Here is a 6,402-nt window from a genome sequence, read left to right on the forward strand (position 1 = left end):
CCCCATCGGGTTCAGCAGGGGTCCAATGTCATCCTTGCTTTTCCCCCTGCTCCCCACATATCTGAAAAAGGACTTTATTCTCCTTGATGCTTGAAGATAGTTGGAGTTCAGCTGCAGCCTTGGCTTTCCTGGTTTGCTCCCTGCAGGATTAGACCAGTGCAGAATATTCCTCCTTGGAGGTGAATCCCATCCTCCATCCTTTGTAGGCCTTTCTTTTTAGCCTCAGGAGGTCTGCTAGATCCCTGGAGAGCCAGTGGGGCTGCTGTGCCCTCTTCCTGCCTTTCACCCGTGATGGAATAGAAATAGCTTGTGTGTTGAGGATCGCTACCTTGAGGAGCAACCACTCTTCTTGGACTCCCCTCCCCCTGGGGTCGTGATCCCTTAGGGCCTCACTGGCAAGCCTCCTGAGCTTGTCAAAGTCAGCTTCCCTGAAGTCAAGGACTTCCGTGTTGCTAACTGACTTGCCAGATTTATGGCGGATGGTGAAGGTGATCGGCTCATGGTCACTGTCACCCAGCTTCCCATTGATGATCTTCCGAGGTCTCTTCCAGCCCTAATGCCTACGAAATCTATGAAATCTATGAAATGTGGAAGTGGGAATTGCTCTACAGCATCACGCAGAGCAATGAGGGGCCCCTTGCAATCCAGAAAGACCCACTTTCTCTAGCAGCTTCCCGCAGCCCAGTGAACCCAAGGAGCAGTGTAGAGGACTCCCCAGTGAAACCCCCTCTCCAGCCCATTACTGAAGGGCATGTAGAAGGGTGCAAGCTCCTGGAACTGACTTTTGTGTCCTAGACTGCCTCAGCAGGTCCTAGACTGCCTCAGCATGGGTGAAGCCTCCTCAAAAGGGTGCAATCTATGAACTATGTAGTTGGCAGTGTTTTAAATTGTATTTAGTGTTTCCTTTGTTTTCTTTGCCTTTGTCTTAAATTTGTAATAAATTTGTTCTCTGTGTTCACACTGCTTGCAAGGAGGGGAGGGGGTGTTAATGTGGGACACCTTAGTAATTTATTTAGTGTTTCCCAGGTGGTCTGGATGGGGGCTTAAGCCAAGGTAAAATATATTTAGACCCCAAAATTGAACCCAATCCTTGCTGCTGCCAACTGGTGCCTGGCAAAAGGGTTACATTAAGGCTAAGATTTTCTCTAACAATTGAGCTTTTGAACTAGAGGATGAGCACTTGTTTTCAAAGGCCACCTTCTAGTGTAAGCTGCCTCTCTTCATTACTAATTCTGACAGGGTTTAGTCCCCATAGGGCTCATCTTCCCTCCTCAATATGTGTCCCTGTGCCCTACACCTGTGGCTGCCCGCAAGCTGATCTTAACTGAGCATTCATTGAATGCTTCAGATATCCTTGTTGCCAACCTAGAGCTCTTGGGACCTCTTGCATCTGTCCTTTAGCATATATACTACTATTATGCAAGTGATATATATACAACAAAAATATGTTGCTTCTCACAATGCATGAATGGCTCACACTGTGCTTGCAAGGAGCACTAACCTCAGATGAGTCCCAAAATGTAACCCTTCTGCCAAGTGGTTAATTACAGCAAGAAAGACCAAGTTGAATAAATCTAGGTTCCCTCTTGACAGATCACTAAATCTGCTTGAGCACCTATCCAGAAACATAAGAAAACTAACTGCACCGTCTCAACCACCAGAAATTTCCTATTTGGGAAAACCTGAGACTGTGTGCAAACAAAGAATTTGTTATTTAAGGGAAAAGGAACACAGTCATCAACTTGGAGAAATGTAGCAACAGGATATATATACAAACATATAATCTTTTTCCAGGAACACTTCAGTAGTAGCCAGGTTACTCCTTTCACACCTACCAGTGAGAATGTCTTGCTAGTGACCACACCACTGGGCAAATAGAAGCAGTCCAAACATCTCTTTGTAGGTGCTAGACTGATTCTTCCTGAAGGCATCATCACCCAACCTAGTTTCTAGTTCTGCTTTGTTCATTTGTTAGGTAGCCTCTCTCATTCATGTGTAGTAAGATCTGTTGCTGTCCTCAGTAATATCTCCCACTCATGGCTACTTGAGTAAGTTCACATCACTTGACCTTCTCTCAGCCCTTACTAGGAACTCACTTTCCCCAAAACCCAAGTGTACACCTTGTTATGGTAACCTCCCAACTATTACCAGAGGAACTGTGGATAAGCAGCCCGTGAAAATGAAGCTCTCTATTGCAGAGCTTTTTGCTTTCCACCAACAAAGAGCAGAGAACTCTTTCCCTATGGGAAATTCTGGCTTACATTTATAATTTTTAAGTAATATAAAGTTATATAAATCAATAACCTACCATATTTCTATGAAACTCAGTAAAGCAAAGTTTTCCTTTCAGTACAGTCTATGAGATTTTATTATTAATTTTACTGCCTGCTATTTGATTAATATTATTTATTACTTGTATTTCATTTTTAAGAAATACTGTTTTCAGTGTTCCCAGGGAGTAGGGAAATCAAAAGATAAAATGGTGGATTTAGTCAGAATATCAGCAAAAATTCCTTAAGGGCAAGATCTAATACATTATGAAACAGTGCCATGAGGGAATTGGTTGAAGCTTCATTGCTTGAGTCTTTTAAAACAGGACTAGTTAAAAGACTGGGAAGTATTCTTCAGCCACCAGTTGTGCATGGATAGGGGGATAAGTGTGGCAGCCAGCAGACACTGTTTTCCATTTTCACTCTTCATTAACTTCTCTCATGTTGCTGGCAGGGCTGTCCCACTTCCTGGCAGCTGGGAGCCACATATGTGCAGGCTGCAGTCCTGGGGGCCACCAGAGGCACAGGCCTGAGAACCAGGAGCTGTTCATATCATGGACAGCAGCCTCCAGCCCCAGGTTTTTCCAATGCCCTGCGGGCAGCCTAACACCCTCACCCTCCAGCCACGTGCACAGTGCAGGCATCCTAGCTCTCCCCACTTCCTGGCCCTCCCCCTGCAGCATAGGCAGCCTCCCCTCCCATCACACATACAAAACTCCCCTCAGCTCCCAGGCACACAAGCCCACCTGCACCTGCAGTGAGGGAGCCTGGTTCCTCCCTTCCTTGCATGCAGCATGGGCAGCCTGCCCCTCTTCCCCACATGCACAGCATGGGAACCCCAGGAGTGGGGAAGAAGTAGAGGCTGGAGGAGGGTAGAGGAGCCTGAAGAACCTGGCTGCTGCCACAGGAGCAACAGCAGGAGGGGAAGAGTGGCAGCTGGACAGGAGCCCACAGGCTACAGATTAACCCTTCAGGGGCTGCAAGCAGCATATGGGCCACAAGTTGGATGGCCCTGCTCTATAGTTTCAGTGGCATTACTCACGGAGAAAGCTACAATAGGGGTGCCAGAACAGTGCTCAGCACTAGATCAGGTCTCTCACATAGCACTACATAAGATCTCTAAGGCAAAGCTGTAGTCAGAGGGGAGCAGAACCATTTGCCACAGTGGGACCATCAGAAGGTCATTTCACCTTCTCCCCAAGCACAGAGGGGCAGCTGGCTTGCTGCTATGTGAGCTGAAGCTTACTTCTCTTCTGCCTAATCCTGCTCTGTGGCCAGACTGAAGAGAGCTAGGTACATGCATCCCCGGAGGAGTAGAAAGCAAGGGAGAGGCTTCTCTGTTCTTTCACCTGCACCATGCATCTCTGCGAAAGACAGGCACAATTTAGCCCCAGGTTACTTCTTTCATCCTTAAAGGGGCATCTCATTTGCTTTCTGCATATTTAAAAGTACTTTGAACAGAAAATCCCTCATTTTGATGTCTACACAGCATTCACATAATCATCATTATTGATGTGATTAAATACTTTTTTTCCATCCCAGACACAGCCCCTTTTGAGATTGTTAACATACCGTAGTATTCTATGTCTGTGTCTCATACCCTAGCTTTATCAGATTTGATTCTATGCTCACTCACGCTGGGTGCGTTTACATGTGATGCTACGTCACCATAATGATGCGCTACGGTGACACAGCATCGGCAGGCACAAACCATGGTGCCAACACTACATCACTATAGCAACAAGCTACCTCACTATAGTGCGTCACTGTGGTGACATGGCTGCTAAAAATAACCGTGCGCTACCAGGATGGTGCAGTAACAGCTATTACTGTGCCATCAATTAGTACTTTCTAAAGCAAGTACTAAATGACGGCGCAGTAACAACTGTGCCATGGGGGCATGTGTAGATGCACCTACTAAGTAACTCCAGTGTAATCAATAGGTTGTAATCCTACTGATTACTCTGGAGTAACACTATTGGGGCACATCTACAGGTACTATTAAGGCAAAGCAATAAACTCTAGTGCTTATCATGCTGGAGCTTACTGCTCCCAGGCACCACATTTACATATGTGCCTGGGACTGCAACATGTTGAGCCGGTTCAGAGCAGCCCCACTGGAAGGGGGCCCAGGGGCTAGCCTGACAGCCTGGGGCTACTCCCCCCCAGCTCAATGTGCTACAAAGGGAATGGCTGGGGCACTCAAGTGCGGGGCTAGCTGGCAGGCAGCCCCCGTACTGAAGCACCTTTGTGCCCAAGCCAGCCATGTCAGTGTCTACACATAAGATGCTGCAGAGTAAAAAACTTTGAAGCAGGATAGTATTTGTATTTATAAGTACTATCCTGCTGCAGAGTTAATTCATTTCCTGCAACCTAAACAAGGCCGCATGTGTAGATGCAAAACATTTACTGTGGAGCTATTTAATCTACTCTGCAGTAAACGTCTCATGTAGACGTGCCCTTGGGCCATGTCCAGACAAGCACAGACGTTTGGTTACCTGGGGACAAGTAGCAGCAGTGCAGCTTGCACCGCAACTACTTGTCCCTGGGGAACACCTGTGCCACATGAGCTTTGGCGTGCAGCAAGTTACCTTGGGGGTTGTAGGGGAGGGTTGGGCCAGCACTGTGCTGGCCCCTGCTGCCTTACCTGGGGTCCCAGGGGCCTCCCAGGGCTGCAATAACAATGATCCTGCTGGCCAGAGCTGGCTTGGGACAGCCCGGATATCCAGGGGTCAAAATAACCCATGGGGAAAAAAAACAGAGTAGTGCATGCATGGGCAGCACGCCCTTGCAGCATGGAGAACACCTGACTGTGCAGGTGGTATGTGGCACTGCAGACATGTTGGTGGCACCACATATCACATGGCTGCATTTGTCTGGATGTGCCCTCGGAGTGTAAACACTATTACAGTATGTGCAGCCTAGAAGTTACTGCAATATGAAAAGCCTCTGTATTTGTTCTGTTTGCTTCTGCAGCAAAACCAAAAAACACAGTCTTCTAGATAACAAAATTTTGCACCAGTTACTTTTTCAACGGGTGGACTGAGTCATTGCTGCAGAACATAAATACCAATAAGATCACAACCACATATTTAGTAAAGTAATACTTAGATTCAACCAGCATCATATACCAGCATTTCAAAATGCCTCACATGTTGATGTTTCTTGCTGTACTGCTCTGTAACCTATTCAGTTCCTGTTGAACCATACAAAGCAGATGACTGGAAGTGATTAAAATTTTCATCTGCCCTCCAGTCTCAATGGTGTCATTCAAGCAGAAAGCTCAGAGCCCTTTCAAACCCACCACACATTCCCTAAATTGGGGATGTTTTCATAATAAATTCACATTTTAGCACAAAAGCCAAGAATTGCCATTGTGCAAATGACATGCTTCAATACTAATTTTACTATTCAGATCCAAATCCTCTATTTCCTGTTGACTCTCATTGCTTAGTCTAATATCATGCTAAGCCCTTCTAAGTTGAAAGGATAGGCTAAATAACCCCCTCTTCAGTAAGTGGAATTACACACATTTAATAGAGTAGAAATTTTTGGCCCACAGTGCATGCAACTATTGTATGTAATTCAGTAATAAAAAACAAATGCAAAAACTTCATTTTACACACAAACACACACATACACAGTATATTCTCTTTAGTTTCATTAAGGACACAGTAAGAAAATCTAAATAAAAATGGGGGGCTGTGGCGTAGACACCCACACAGTCAAATGGGTCACCAACTGGCTGGAGGGCCGCACCCAGAGGGTGGTAGTGGATGGGTCCTTCTCAACCTGGAAGGACGTGGGCAGTGGGGTTCCACAGGGCTTGATCCTCAGGCCCGCACTGTTCAACATCTTCATCAGTGATTTGGACGACGGGGTAAAAAGCACCCTGTTCAAATCCACTGATGACACTAAGATGTGGGGGGACGTGGGCACACTAGAAGGAAGCAACAGGCTACAATCTGACCTAGAAAAGTTACAAGGGTGGGCGGATGAGAATAGGATGGGTTTCAACACAGACAAGTGCAAGGTGATGCACCTGGGGAGGAACAACCGGCACCATACCTACAGGTTAGGGAACTCCCCTCTTGTCAGCACAAAGGCAGAAAAGGATCTTGGAGTCATCATT

The 6,402-nt window shown here is 46.4% G+C and overlaps 2 long non-coding RNA genes across 2 annotated transcripts in view; one reads left to right on the plus strand and one right to left on the minus strand.

The window, feature by feature from the left end:
* Positions 1 to 4,737, minus strand: part of LOC109296805 — a 17,850-nt gene extending 13,113 nt beyond the window's left edge. Inside the window, exons 1-2 of the long non-coding RNA XR_002097063.1 lie at positions 4,726 to 4,737; positions 3,461 to 3,463 (exon numbers count right to left, since the gene is read on the minus strand). This is a non-coding gene — a long non-coding RNA (uncharacterized LOC109296805). The remainder of the gene's footprint in view (positions 1 to 3,460; positions 3,464 to 4,725) is intronic.
* LOC109296803 overlaps positions 1 to 6,402 on the plus strand; it is a 51,280-nt gene that overhangs the window by 13,023 nt on the left and 31,855 nt on the right. The gene's annotated exons all lie outside the window — the stretch shown is intronic.

Source organism: Gavialis gangeticus, unplaced genomic scaffold (genome assembly GCF_001723915.1).
Source record: "Gavialis gangeticus isolate Ggan-Ray unplaced genomic scaffold, GavGan_comp1, whole genome shotgun sequence".
Classification (NCBI taxonomy): Eukaryota; Metazoa; Chordata; order Crocodylia; family Gavialidae; genus Gavialis; species Gavialis gangeticus.